Source organism: Protomyctophum bolini (genome assembly GCF_963924005.1).
Source record: "Protomyctophum bolini genome assembly, chromosome: 17".
NCBI lineage: Eukaryota > Metazoa > Chordata > Actinopteri > Myctophiformes > Myctophidae > Protomyctophum > Protomyctophum bolini.
In genome coordinates this window covers 36744709-36760670 of record NC_137878.1, presented here as the reverse complement: position 1 = coordinate 36760670, position 15962 = coordinate 36744709, and the positions used below count along the sequence as shown (strand labels likewise).

The following is a 15962-nucleotide window of genomic DNA, read 5'->3' as shown; positions in this document are numbered from 1 at the left end:
GGCCCTTTAAGTGTACAGTTTGTGGAAAGGGCTGTACTCATAGTCGGGATTTAAAAATACACATGAGGACTCATACAGGGGAAAAGCCCTTTACGTGTACAGTTTGTGTCAAGGGCTTTGGTCAAAAGAGTAATCTAAAAACACACATGAAGATGTGTCATAGAGAGGAAAAGGCTGTTAAATGATGAGTGGTTTTCTTCAGATAAGGCATTATGTTGACACTTATGTCAATTGTTCAGTTTAGTCCAGCTATATAAATTAAACATGATGGACTATACATCAATTATTTTAATCATTTTTCAACTTGCATAATGACCTGATGATATTGATATAGCAATATGAGAAGCAGTGTTTGCCCACATTCTTCAGCAATTAAAATGTCAAACTCATTAATATTCACGGACTAGTGGTGCAAATGTGTTGACTAACATATCATCATATTGTATTTCAATGACTTAGTTTGAGTATATGTTTAGATCATCTGTATTATGTTGTCTGAAAATATTTACCCTGTAAAAAACACTGTCCGTAATTTTTCTTTTTCAAATAAAGGGTTGACAGCTACACATCCTTTGTGTGTTCATTACAGAAAGCTCATCACAACACATGTGCTTCACCTTCAACTTGTACTGTGAACAATACAGTGACAAGAACGGCTTAATTTTACATCCTCCATGCCAAACTATTACGATAAGGAACATGATAGGAGTATTAATTAAATTAAACAGTCTACACATCTTTGACTTGAACTTTCTACATTGAACATGGCAGGAGTAAGTCTTAATGTTACAGAGTGCATACTGTCCATTGTACTTAACCTGTGACTACATGTAGATCTAGAGTAATAAGAAATGCTTCATGTTCTAACAATTGTGTGTAAGGATGGTGACACATCCCATAGTCATACTGTGATGATGGTTCAAAATATGACAAAATAATAGTAGTTGTCGACGTGAGTTGATATGTTATCTGACAACTGGTATGAATGAAACATTTTTGTAAAAAAAAAATGTACTATACAATACCAATGCATCTAGTCGTAGGATATGGGAATTCCACCTTTAGCTATCTTTTAGTGTGATAAGTAGAGTGCATATAGCCTACTCATACAGTATTGTGTGAATGGAGTGGAACATGTATATATATGATTGGGAATCATTTGCATTTAAATTATTTAGACTGGAAAATACTTAGCATCCCTGTGACAGCATCTAAAAGGTGACAAAAGCAACTTGAGCTATTTTTTCACATTCCTAATCCTAAATTCACCGCACACAGTTGATATGTTATCTGACAATTGGTATGAATGAAACATGTTTTTATATTTTATTTTGACTGTACAACCAGTGCATTATTATTTCTAGTCGTATAGGATGATGGGAATTCCACCTTTATCTACCTTGTTAAGACATGGGTTGTGAATGTTGTGGAATGTTTAGGAGCATGTCTGTCCCATTGTTAATGGACAGGTGATAATGGTAATGATAATGATTTAGACTGGAAAATACTTAGCGTCCCTGTGACAACATCTGAATTAACCACACCCACTGCACACAGCAATAGTCATTGTATGAAGTCATTATCTCATGGTCAAATAGACATTTCACACATGCATGTTTAAAGGGCCACATCAGCCCTTTTGCAACCATATCTTTCCTGTGGGGTTTATGTGGGACATTTGTGTTTTTAGACATTTTAGTATTTCAAAGTGTCTGTGATGTCATGGACACTGGTAGATTACTACAATGACCATAATGCTTTGCTGCACTTGTGGAGAGGGAGAGGGCTGTCTTTTACATATATGATAAAAAAAAAAGATAACAAAATAAAAATCCCATTTTGGATAGCAGATAAGATATGTTGCTCTATTGTTCTAGTAAGTACGTTCCTTTTTCTCGACACACAAATCTACTATGTCATGTCCAATAGAAACACTGAGAACATGCATTGAACAAATCAATTTTGGATATACCAAGATTGTCCTCAAATAAACAAAGACAAAACTAAAGTACTTGTTTTGAAGTCAAGGACAATGGATTAAAAGTTAGGCGCTCAGCTTCAAACCTTGTTGTAGTCATGGCCTCAGAACTTTAACCAGCCACATTAGCACTGTCAAAGTCAGATTATATGATTTATATCTAACCGGAATCTAGAAAAATGTCCAATAGTAGTCTTGACTACTATTCCAGTGTTTTACAGATGTCCCTAAAATATACCAGGTGATTGCAGCTCATTCAGAACACTGCTACTCAAGTCTTTAGTCTTGCGTAGGTGACACCCGTTCATACCTCTAAGGTCACCTGGTAAAGGTTTGCTTTATGACCCTAGAATTAAAACATAGAATTCAGATTAATGTGCAACATATCTGGAACAAACTCCCTGAAAACTGCAGCTCTACAACTCCGTTATATTTATCACAGCTAAAAACATGCATGCCTGTTTAACGCTGCCTTTCATTGAGATTGTGTCATTATTATTCTACACTGATATTTAATTAATTTACATTTGTTCCATTTTGCTCTGTGTCCTGAATATGTTTTCAATTAAGGCAACAAGGTTCAAATATGGGGTAGAATAGGAAAGTTACATAATGCAGCTTTTACTTTATTTTGTATTTGTTTTTCTGAATCTGATATAATGTTCATTTGCTTAATGTTTGATATAAAACTCATTGAATTGCCTTGTTGTTGGGAGCAGTGATTGGCCAGTTTTGTGTCCCGCCCCCTCACTCTGATAGGACCATCAGGGCCCTCCGTTAGTATTTAACAAGAGTTTGTTCTGCTTGGAGTCACTTTAATCTCTGCTAGTTGTTAAGAGCTGAACTTCTCCTTTCTACACAAGCTGAAGCATTTAGTTTTGGTTCTACTTTAAACTTTAGTACTTTAGATTTTCTCTTTAAAAATAGATCTAGTATCAGTTTGTTTGGGCAGTTTTTGAGTTATGGCTTTACTACAAACATTGAAGTCCTTGGTCAACCAGAGACTATCTGCTGCTGCTGAAGAGATATTTGGGGTCGTTGGAAGAATTCTAACAGAGTACGAGGATGAAGCTTTCCACATCAAGCAAGAAACTGACCGCCAACGCAGACTACTGGATATGGTTTTACAACCAATTGTCAAATTACACAGAGCAGGTTGGTAAAACCTTCACTACTATTACTATTTTCACAATTATTTCTTAAATGGCAATGGTGACTATTTGGAATGGAAGAGAAACTGGTGAAAATGTTGCATTGATAATAGTCAATAGTATTCTAGTTGTATTTTCCCCCATTCATGTTAGTGTGACTGTTAAACTAGCATTAACAAAATAGACTGTTTAAAGTAAGCTAACTCATTAAACGTGTTGCACTCTAAAACAACAGAGGATACATCTGATAGCAATAGGGTTGTATAGCAAATGAAAATGTACATTTGAGAAACAAGGGGATGCTTGTTTTAGAAATGAAGCATTATTGTAAGAAAGTAAGAAAATCATTTGCATGACACTGAAATCAAAACAACATTAGGGCAGGTATGGAACTAACGGCAAGAGTGCATGTTCAAACATGTAATGATGTGTCTCCTCTGTATCTTCTGTCTAGACTCCATACACCCCCTTATGTGTAAATATGAGGTATTCCCTGAGCAGCAGCAGGAGAGAACCTCCAGTCTGATCAAAGAGGAACCAGTGTCTCCACATATTAAAAAAGAACAGGAGGAGATAACCTCCAGTCTTATCAAAGATGAACCAGAGTCTCTACAGATTAAAGGAGAACAAGAGAGGACCTCCAGTCTGATCAAAGAGGAACCAGAGTATCCACAGATTAAAGGGGAACACGATGAGCTACTTCAAAGATCAGAGGAGGATGGTGGATCAACAGAGACATTACTATTAGTGAAACATGAAGATGATGAAAACATGCCAACAGAACCTGTAGCCAGCACCTCATCTAAAAGGATGGAAACACAATCTGATATAGAGGACTGTGGAACATCACAACCAACTAGTGATGCTCAGCTCCTCTCTTCACACTGTTCTGAATCTGACACCACTGAAGACAGTGATGAGTGGGATGAGACCACGGATGACCAGACTGGTTTAAACACACTGAAATCACACAATACACAACACATGGGAGGAAATAGTTTGTCTTTGAGCAACAAGCTGCTCCATGACCTCAAATCACCAAAACACAGTCACTCCACGAGGAGGCCCATTACTTGTACTGTTTGTGGCAAAGGCTTTGTTAAATTAAAAGAACACATGATGACTCATACAGGGGAAAAGCCCTTTAGGTGTACAGTTTGTGGCAAGGGCTGTATTCATAATGGGGCATTAAAAGTACACATGATGACTCATACAGGGGAAAAGCCCTTTATGTGTACAGTTTGTGGCAAGGGTTGTACTCATAATGGGGCATTAAAACAACACATGATGACTCATACAGGGGAAAAGCCCTTTATGTGTACAGTGTGTGGCATGGGCTGCAGTCTAAAGACTGATCTAAAACGACACATGATGACTCATACAGGGGAAAGGCCCTTTATGTGTACAGTTTGTGGCAAGAGCTGCATTCAAGAGGGTCATCTAAAAGCACACATGATGACTCATACAGGGGAAAAGCCCTTTACGTGTACAGTTTGTGGCAAGGGTTGTACTCATAATCAGGATTTAAAAGTACACATGAGGACACATACAGGGGAAAAGCCATTTACGTGTACAGTTTGTGGCAAGGGCTGTATTCATAATGGGGCATTAAAACTACACATGATGACTCATACAGGGGAAAGACCCTTTACGTGTACAGTTTGTGGAAAGGGCTGTACTAATAATCGGGATTTAAAAGTACACATGAGGACTCATACAGGGGAAAAGCCATTTACATGTACAGTTTGTGGCAAGAGCTTTGGTCAAAAGGGTAATCTAAAAACACACATGAAGATGTGTCATAGAGAGGAAAAGGCTGTTAAATGATGAGTGGTTTTCTTCAGATAAGGCATTATGTTGACACTTATGTCAATTATTCAGTTTAGTCCAGCTATATACATTAAACATGATGGACTATACATAAATTATTTTATTCAATTTTCAACTTGCATAATGACCTGATGATATTGATATAGCAATATGATAAGCAGTGTTTGACCACATTCTTCAGCAATTAAAATGTCACATTCATTAATATTCACGGACTAGTGGTGCAATTGTAACTTGTCTCTGCGTTGACATGTGTTGTTTAGACTAACATAGTGTATTTCAATGACTTAGTTTGAGTATATGTTTAGATCATCTGTATTATGTTGTCTGAAAATATTTACCCTGTAAAAAACACTGTCCGTAATTTCTATTTTTCAAATAAAGGGTTGACAGCTACACATCTTTTGTGTGTTCATTACAGAAAGCTCATCACAACACATGTGCTTCACCTTCAACTTGTACTGTGAACAATACAGTGACAAGAACGGCTTCATTTTACATCCTGCATGCCAAACTATTACTATAAGGAACATGATAGGAGTATTAATTAAAGTAAACAGTCTACATATATTTTACTTGAACGTTCTACATTGAACATGACAGGAGTAAGTCCTAATGTTACAGAGTGCATACTGTCCATTTTACTTAACCTGTGACTACATGTAGATCTAGTGTATAATAAGAAATGCTTCATTTTCTAACAATTGTGTGCAAGGATGGTGACACATCCCATAGTCATACTGTGATGATGGTTAAAAACATGACAAAATAATATATTTTATTTTGACTGTAAAATACCAGTGCATTATTATTTCTAGTCGTAGGATATGGGAATTCCACCTTTATCTACCTTGTCAGAAGACATGGGTTGTGAATGTTGTGGAATGTTTAGGAGCATGTCTGTCCCATTGTTAATGGACAGGTGATAATGGGTTAGGGTGTGTAACCCTATTGCTGAATGGATCGACCAACCAATTTGCATGTGATCCTTTTAGTGTGATAAGTAGAGTGCATATACTCCTACAGTATTGTGTGAATGGAGAGGAACATGTATATATATAGGATTGGGAATCATTTGCATTTAAATTATTTAGACTGGAAAATACTTAGCATCCCTGTGACAACATCTGATAGGTGACAAAAGCAACTTGAGCTATTTGTCACATCCCTAATCCTAAATTAACCGCACCCACTGCACACAGCAATAGTCATTGTATGAAGTCATTATCTCATGGTCAAAAAGACATTTCACACATGCATGTTTAAAGGGCCACATCAGCCCTTTTGCAACCATATCTTTCCTGGGGGGGTTTATGTGGGACATTTGTGTTTTTAGACATTTTAGTATTTCAAAGTGTCTGTGATGTCATGGACACTGGTGGATTACTACAATGACCATAATGCTTTGCTGCACTTGTGGAGGGAGAGGGCTGTCTTTTACATATATGATATGGCATGGGCTGCAGGCTAAAGACTGATCTAAAACGACACATGATGACTCATACAGGGGAAAGGCCCTTTAGGTGTACAGTTTGTGGCAAGAGCTGCATTCAAGAGGGTCATCTAAAACGACACATGATGACTCATACAGGGGAAAGGCCCTTTAGGTGTACAGTTTGTGGCAAGAGCTGCATTCAAGAGGGTCATCTAAAAGCACACATGACTCATACAGGGGAAAAGCCCTTTACGTGTACAGTTTGTGGCAAGGGTTGTACTCATAATCAGGATTTAAAAGTACACATGAGGACACATACAGGGGAAAAGCCATTTACGTGTACAGTTTGTGCCAGGTGAAAGGCCCTTTACTTGTACAGTTTGTGGCAAGGGCTGTATTCATAATGGGGCATTAAAACGACACATGACTCATACAGGGGAAAAACCCTTTATGTGTACAGTTTGTGGCAAGGGCTGTATTCATAATGGGGCATTAAAACGACACATGATGACTCATACAGGGGAAAAACCCTTTATGTGTACAGTTTGTGGCAAGGGCTGTATTCATAATGGGGCATTAAAACTACACATGAGGACTCATACAGGGGAAAAACCGTTTATGTGTACAGTTTGTGGCAAGGGCTTTGGTCAAAAGGGTAATCTAAAAACACACATGAAGATGTGTCATAGAGAGGAAAAGGCTGTTAAATGATGAGTGGTTTTCTTCAGATAAGGCATTATGTTGACACTTATGTCAATTGTTCAGTTTAGTCCAGCTATATAAATTAAACGTGATGGACTATACATTAATTATTTTAATCAATTTTCAACTTGCATAATGACCTGATGATATTGATATAGCAATATGAGAAGCAGTGTTTGCCCACATTCTTCAGCAATTAAAATGTCACATTCATTAATATTCACGGACTAGTGGTGCAATTGTAACCTGTCTCTGTGTTGACTAACATATCATCATAGTGTATTTCAATGACTTAGTTTGATTATATGTTTAGATTCTCTGTATTATGCCGTCTTCACAAGATTGTAACAGAACATCTTTACTCTGTAAAACCACTGTCTGTAATTTCTTCTTTTTCAAATAAAGGGTTGACAGCTACACATCTTTTGTGTGTTCATTACAGAAAGCTCATCACAACACATTCTTCACCTTCAACTTGTACTGTGAACAATACAGTGACAAGAACGGCTTAATTGTACATCCTGCTAGGAGCATTAGGAGCATGTCTGTCCCATTGTTAATGGACAGGTGATAATGGGTTAGGGTGTGTAACCCTATTGCTGAATGGATCGACCAACCACTTTGCATATGATCCTTTTAGTGTGATAAGTAGAGTGCATATACTCCTACAGTATTGTGTGAATGGAGAGGAACATGTATGTATAGGATTGGGAATCATTTGAATTTAAATCATTTAGAATGGAAAATACTTAGCATCCCTGTGACAAATCTGATAGGTGACAAAAGCAACTTGAGCTATTTGTCACATTCCTAATCCTAAATTCACCGCACCCACTGCACACAGCAATAGTCATTGTATGAAGTCATTATCTCATGGTCAAATAGACATTTCACACATGCATGTTTAAAGGGCCACATCAGCCCTTTTGCAACCATATCTTTCCTGGGGGGTTTATGTGGGGACATTTGTGTTTTTAGACATTTTAGTATTTCAAAGTGTCTGTGATGTCATGGACACTGGTGGATTACTACAATGACTATAATGCTTTGCTGCACTTGTGGAGGGAGAGAGGGCTGTCTTTTACATTATGATAAAAAATGATAAAAAAAAGAAATATCCTCATTTTGGATAGCAGATAAGATATGTTGCTCTATTGTCTATAAGTAAGTTCCTTTTTCTCGACACACAAATCTGTCCAATATGCCCTATAGAAACACTGAGAAGGAGATACAAATATTGTCCTCAAATAAACAAAGACAAAACTAAAGTACTTGTTTTGAAGTAAAGGACAATGGATTAAAAGTTAGGCGCTTAGCTTCAAACCTTGTTGTAGTCATGGTCTCAGAACTTTAACCAGCCACATTAGCACCGTCAAAGTCAGATTATATGATTTATATCCAACCGGAATCTAGAAAAATGTCCAATAGTAGTCTTGACTACTGTACCAGTGTTTTACAGATGACCCTAAAATATACCAGGTGATTGCAGCTCATTCAGAACGCTGCTACTCAAGTATTTAGTCTTGCGAAAGGTGCCACCCGTTCATACCTATAAGGTCACCTGGTAAAGGTTTGCTTTATGACCCTAGAATTAAAACATAGTATTCAGTTTAATGTGTAACATATCTGGAACAAACTCCCTGAAACCTGCAGCTCTGCAACAACTCTGTTATTTTTATCACAGCTAAAAACATGCATGCCTGTTTGCTGCTGCCTTTCATTGAGATTGTGTCATTATTATTCTACACTGACATTTAATTTATTTAAATGTGTTCCATTTTGCTCTGTGTCCTGAATATGTTTTCAATTAAGGCAACAAGGTTCAAATACGGGGTAGAATAGGAAAGTTACATAATGCAGCTTTTACTTTATTTTTTATTTGTTTTACTGAATCTGATATAATGTTCATTTGCTTAATGTTTGATATAAAACTCATTGAATTGCCTTTGCTGTTGGGAGCAGTGATTGGTCAGTTTTGTGTCCCGCCCCCTCACTCTGATTGGACCATCAGGGCCCTCTGTTAGTATTTAACAAGAGTTTGTTCTGCTTGGAGTCACTTTAACCTCTGCTAGTTGTTAAGAGCTGAACTTCTCCTTTCTACACTAGCTGAAGCATTTCGTTTTGGTTCTACTTTAAACTTTAGTACTTTAGATTTTCTCTTTAAAAATAGATCTAGTATCAGTTTGTTTGAGCAGGTTTTGAGTTATGGCTTTACTACAAACATTGAAGTCCTTGGTCAACCAGAGACTATCTGCTGCTGCTGAAGAGATATTTGGGGTCGTTGGAAGGATTCTAACAGAGTACGAGGATGAAGCTTTCCACATCAAGCAAGAAACTGATCGCCAACGCAGACTACTGGATATGGTTTTACAACCAATTGTCAAATTACACAGAGCAGGTTGGTAAAACCTTCACTACTATTACTATTACTATTTTCACCATTATTTCTTAAATGGCAATGGTGACTATTTGGAATGGAAGAGAAACTGGTGAAAATGTTGCATTGATAATAGTCAATAGTATTCTAGTTGTATTTTCCCCCATTCATGTTAGTGTGACTGTTAAACTAGCATTAACAACATAGACTGTTTAAAGTAAGCTAACTCATTAAACGTGTTGCACTCTAAAACAACAGAGGATACATCTGATAGCAATAGGGTTGTATAGCAAATGAAAATGTACATTTGAGAAACAAGGGGATGCTTGTTTTAGAAATGAAGCATTATTGTAAGAAAGTAAGAAAATAATTTGCATGACACTGAAATCAAAACAACATTAGGGCAGGTATGGAACTGCAAGAGTGCATGTTCAAACATGTAATGATGTGTCTCCTCTGTATCTTCTGTCTAGACTCCATACACCCCCTTGTGTGTAAAGATGAGGTATTCCCTGAGCAGCTGCAGGAGAGAACCTCCAGTCTGATCAAAGAGGAACCAGAGTGTCTACAGATTAAAGGAGAACAAGAGGAGAGAACCTCCAGTCTTATCAAAGAGGAACCAGTGTCTCCACATATTAAAAAAGAACAGGAGGAGATAACCTCCAGTCTTATCAAAGATGAACCAGAGTGTCTACAGATTAAAGGAGAACAAGAGGAGAGAACCTCCAGTCTTATCAAAGAGGAACCAGTGTCTCCACATATTAAAAAAGAACAGGAGGAGATAACCTCCAGTCTTATCAAAGATGAACCAGAGTGTCTACAGATTAAAGGAGAACAAGAGGAGAGAACCTCCAGTCTTATCAAAGATGAACCAGAGTGTCTACAGATTAAAGGAGAACAAGAGGAGAGAACCTCCAGTCTTATCAAAGAGGAACCAGTGTCTCCACATATTAAAAAAGAACAGGAGGAGATAACCTCCAGTCTGATCAAAGAGGAACCAGAGTATCTACAGATTAAAGGGGAACACGATGAGCTACTTCAAAGATCAGAGGAGCATGGTGGATCAACAGAGACATTACTATTAGTGAAACATGAAGATGATGAAAACATGCTAACAGAACCTGTAGCCAGCACCTCATCTAAAAGCATGGAAACACAATCTGTAGTGGACTGTGGACCATCACAACCAACTAGTGATGCTCAGCTCCTCTCTTCACACTGTTCTGAATCTGACACCACTGAAGACAGTGATGAGTGGGATGAGACCACGGATGACCAGACTGGTTTAAACACACTGAAATCACACAATACACAAAACATGGGAGGAAATAGTTTGTCCTTGAGCAACAAGCTTCTCCATGACCTAAAATCACCAAAAGAAAGTCACTCCATGAGGAGGCCCATTACTTGTACTGTTTGTGGCAAAGGCTTTGTTCATAGGGATTATCTAAAAAAACACATGAGGACTCACACAGGGGGAAAGCCCTTTATGTGTACAGTGTGTGGCAAGGGCTACAGTCTAAAGATTATTCTAAAACGACACATGATGACTCATACAGGGGAATGGCCCTTTAAGTGTACAGTTTGTGGCATGGGCTGCAGTCTAAAGTATGGTCTAAAACTACACATGATGACTCATACAGGTGAAAAGCCCTTTACGTGTACAGTTTGTGGCAAGGGCTGTATTCATAATGGGGCATTAAAACTACACATGATGACTCATACAGGGGAAAGGCCCTTTATGTGTACAGTTTGTGGCAAGGGCTGTATTCATAATGGGGCATTAAAGCTACACATGATGACTCATACAGGTGAAAAGCCCTTTACGTGTACAGTTTGTGGCAAGGGCTGTATTCATAATGGGGAATTAAAACTACACATGATGACTCATACAGGGGAATGGCCCTTTAAGTGTACAGTTTGTGGCAAGGGTTGTACTCATAGTCGGGATTTAAAAGTACACATGATGACTCATACAGGGGAAAAGCCATTTACGTGTACAGTTTGTGGCAAGGGCTTTAGTCAAAAGGGTAATCTAAAAACACACATGAAGACGTGTCATCGAGAGGAAAAGGCTGTTAAATGATGAGTGGTTTTCTTCAGATAAGGCATTATGTTGACACTTATGTCAATTATTCAGTTTAGTCCAGCTATATACATTAAACATGATGGACTATACATAAATTATTTTATTCAATTTTCAACTTGCATAATGACCTGATGATATTGATATAGCAATATGATAAGCAGTGTTTGACCACATTCTTCAGCAATTAAAATGTCACATTCATTAATATTCACGGACTAGTGGTGCAATTGTAACTTGTCTCTGCGTTGACATGTGTTGTTTAGACTAACATAGTGTATTTCAATGACTTAGTTTGAGTATATGTTTAGATCATCTGTATTATGTTGTCTGAAAATATTTACCCTGTAAAAAACACTGTCCGTAATTTCTATTTTTCAAATAAAGGGTTGACAGCTACACATCTTTTGTGTGTTCATTACAGAAAGCTCATCACAACACATGTGCTTCACCTTCAACTTGTACTGTGAACAATACAGTGACAAGAACGGCTTCATTTTACATCCTGCATGCCAAACTATTACTATAAGGAACATGATAGGAGTATTAATTAAAGTAAACAGTCTACATATATTTTACTTGAACGTTCTACATTGAACATGACAGGAGTAAGTCCTAATGTTACAGAGTGCATACTGTCCATTTTACTTAACCTGTGACTACATGTAGATCTAGTGTATAATAAGAAATGCTTCATTTTCTAACAATTGTGTGCAAGGATGGTGACACATCCCATAGTCATACTGTGATGATGGTTAAAAACATGACAAAATAATATATTTTATTTTGACTGTAAAATACCAGTGCATTATTATTTCTAGTCGTAGGATATGGGAATTCCACCTTTATCTACCTTGTCAGAAGACATGGGTTGTGAATGTTGTGGAATGTTTAGGAGCATGTCTGTCCCATTGTTAATGGACAGGTGATAATGGGTTAGGGTGTGTAACCCTATTGCTGAATGGATCGACCAACCAATTTGCATGTGATCCTTTTAGTGTGATAAGTAGAGTGCATATACTCCTACAGTATTGTGTGAATGGAGAGGAACATGTATATATATAGGATTGGGAATCATTTGCATTTAAATCATTTAGACTGGAAAATACTTAGCATCCCTGTGACAACATCTGATAGGTGACAAAAGCAACTTGAGCTATTTGTCACATCCCTAATCCTAAATTAACCGCACCCACTGCACACAGCAATAGTCATTGTATGAAGTCATTATCTCATGGTCAAAAAGACATTTCACACATGCATGTTTAAAGGGCCACATCAGCCCTTTTGCAACCATATCTTTCCTGGGGGGGTTTATGTGGGACATTTGTGTTTTTAGACATTTTAGTATTTCAAAGTGTCTGTGATGTCATGGACACTGGTGGATTACTACAATGACCATAATGCTTTGCTGCACTTGTGGAGGGAGAGGGCTGTCTTTTACATATATGATAAAAAAAAATGATAACAAAATAAAAATCCCATTTTGGATAGCAGATAAGATATGTTGCTCTATTGTTCTAGTAAGTAGGGGAGAGCCGCCTTGGATGTAACATTTTGCACGTTTCATTTTTTTACTCGGAGATCCGTTTAGCTACACATGTAATATTTTCAGGCAACGGACCTACACATGTCAGCTACCATAAACCACTTCAAGTTATTTTTTTGATAAAACAGGTCGGGAGTTATTAAACCGAACGTGGACGCTGTTTCAGTGTTACATTTGCTGCGCATATCGGATTAATTGTAACAGCATGGAGTATAAATGTAACAACGCTAAAAAACACCATTAAACATATCGTTTTCATCTTAAAGCAATTATATTTCATTGAAGCAACTCCTTAGCATTGTTTTCATACCATGGATGTGATAAGAAAATGTATCAAACATATTGGGAAATATTAAATAGTATCGGGTGTGCAGTTTGGGCTTTTTTTTCAGTTCAATGGGGAAATACATTGATTAAACAAACGTTTGATTGATTGAGTTGTACAATGTTATACAACCCTAAACTAATTTTAGAATACACTACACAATACAATACAATTTTAGAACATATAATATTGGCCAATATGTCAAATATGTAAATATTACTTATAATGGCATTGAATGGAAGCGGACCATTTGTAACACATGTTACAATTGACCCTCCCTCCGAAGTTTTCTTTGCCGTTGCTTACAGACCAGAATGAACGTGAATTCCGTCTAAACACGATGCAAACTAATGAAGAACATAAGCATGAAGACATCCATGTGGATTTTTATTCACCAACACCAAAGAAAAAACTTGTAGCACACAAATACTCCAGGTGTAAAATTATACGCATTTTGAAAAAAGTCAGTTTTTCGCCAATAGCTCCCCGCAGGATGAAGGTAAACACTTCAAACTTCCTGGGCACGTAGAGTACGTTGCTGTACACATACTGACGCGATGGCGTCATGGTGGCGTTGACCAATCAAGAGATAACGTCCATGTTACAACCGTGACGCGTTACATCCAAGGCGGCTCTCCCCTACGTTCCTTTTTCTCGACACACAAATCTACTATGTCATGTCCAATAGAAACACTGAGAACATATACCAAGATTGTCCTCAAATAAACAAAGACAAAACTAAAGTACTTGTTTTGAAGTCAAGGACAATGGATTAAAAGTTAGGCGCTCAGCTTCAAACCTTGTTGTAGTCATGGCCTCAGAACTTTAACCAGCCACATTAGCACTGTCAAAGTCAGATTATATGATCTAACCGGAATCTAGAAAAATGTCCAATAGTAGTCTTGACTACTATTCCAGTGTTTTACAGATGTCCCTAAAATATACCAGGTGATTGCAGCTCATTCAGAACACTGCTACTCAAGTCTTTAGTCTTGCGTAGGTGCCACCCGTTCATACCTCTAAGGTCACCTGGTAAAGGTTTGCTTTATGACCCTAGAATTAAAACATAGTATTCAGATTAATGTGTAACATATCTGGAACAAACTCCCTGAAAACTGCAGCTCTGCAACAACTCCGTTATATTTATCACAGCTAAAAACATGCATGCCTGTTTAACGCTGCCTTTCATTGAGATTGTGTCATTATTATTCTACACTGATATTTAATTCATTTACATTTGTTCCATTTTGCTCTGTGTCCTGAATATGTTTTCAATTAAGGCAACAAGGTTCAAATATGGGGTAGAATAGGAAAGTTACATAATGCAGCTTTTACTTTATTTTGTATTTGTTTTTCTGAATCTGATATAATGTCCATTTGCTTAATGTTTGATATAAAACTCATTGAATTGCCTTGTTGTTGGGAGCAGTGATTGGCCAGTTTTGTGTCCCGCCCCCTCACTCTGATAGGACCATCAGGGCCCTCCGTTAGTATTTAACAAGAGTTTGTTCTGCTTGGAGTCACTTTAATCTCTGCTAGTTGTTAAGAGCTTAACTTCTCCTTTCTACACTAGCTGAAGCATTTCGTTTTAGTTTTGGTTCTACTTTAAACTTTAGTACTTTAGATTTTCTCTTTAAAAATAGATCTAGTATCAGTTAGTTTGGGCAGGTTTTGAGTTATGGCTTTACTACAAACATTGAAGTCCCTGGTCAACCAGAGACTATCTGCTGCTGCTGAAGAGATATTTGGGGTTGTTGGAAGAATTCTAACAGAGTACGAGGATGAAGCTTTCCACATCAAGCAAGAAACTGACCGCCAACGCAGACTACTGGATATGGATTTACAACCAATCGTCAAACTACACAAAGCAGGTTGGTAAAACCTTCACTACTATTACTACTACAGAGAGAGAGAGGGGAGAGTTTCAACACTATTTCTTAAATGGCAATGGTGACTATTTGGAATGGAAGAGTAACTGGTGAAAATGTTGCATTGATAATAGTCAATAGTATTCTAGTTGTATTTTCCCACATTCATGTGTGACTGTTAAACTAGCATTAACAACATAGACTGTTTAAAGTAAGCTAACTCTTTAAACGTGTTGCACTCTAAAACAACAGAGGATACATCTGATAGCAATAGGGTTGTATAGCAAATAAAAATGTACATTTGAGAAACAAGGGGATGCTGGTTTTAGAAATGAAGCATTGTTGAAGTAAGAAAATAATTTGCATGACACTTGAAACACTGAAATCAAAACAACATTAGGGCAGGTATGGAACTAACAGCAAGAGTTCATGTTCAAACATGTAATGATGTGTTTCTCCTCTGTATCTTCTGTCTAGACTCCATGCACCCCCTTGTGTGTAAAGATGAGGTATTCCCTGAGCAGCAGCAGGAGAGAACCTCCAGTCTGATCAAAGAGGAACCAGTGTCTCCACATATTAAAAAAGAACAGGAGGAGATAACGTCCAGTCTTATCAAAGATGAACCAGAGTCTCTACAGATTAAAGGAGAACAAGAGGAGAG

General features: G+C 37.5%; 1 protein-coding gene across 2 annotated transcripts in view; it reads right to left on the bottom strand.

Moving 5' to 3' along the window:
* The window catches only part of ctnnal1 (catenin (cadherin-associated protein), alpha-like 1), a 149828-nt gene that overhangs the window by 29566 nt on the left and 104300 nt on the right, over nt 1-15962 (bottom strand). The gene's annotated exons all lie outside the window — the stretch shown is intronic.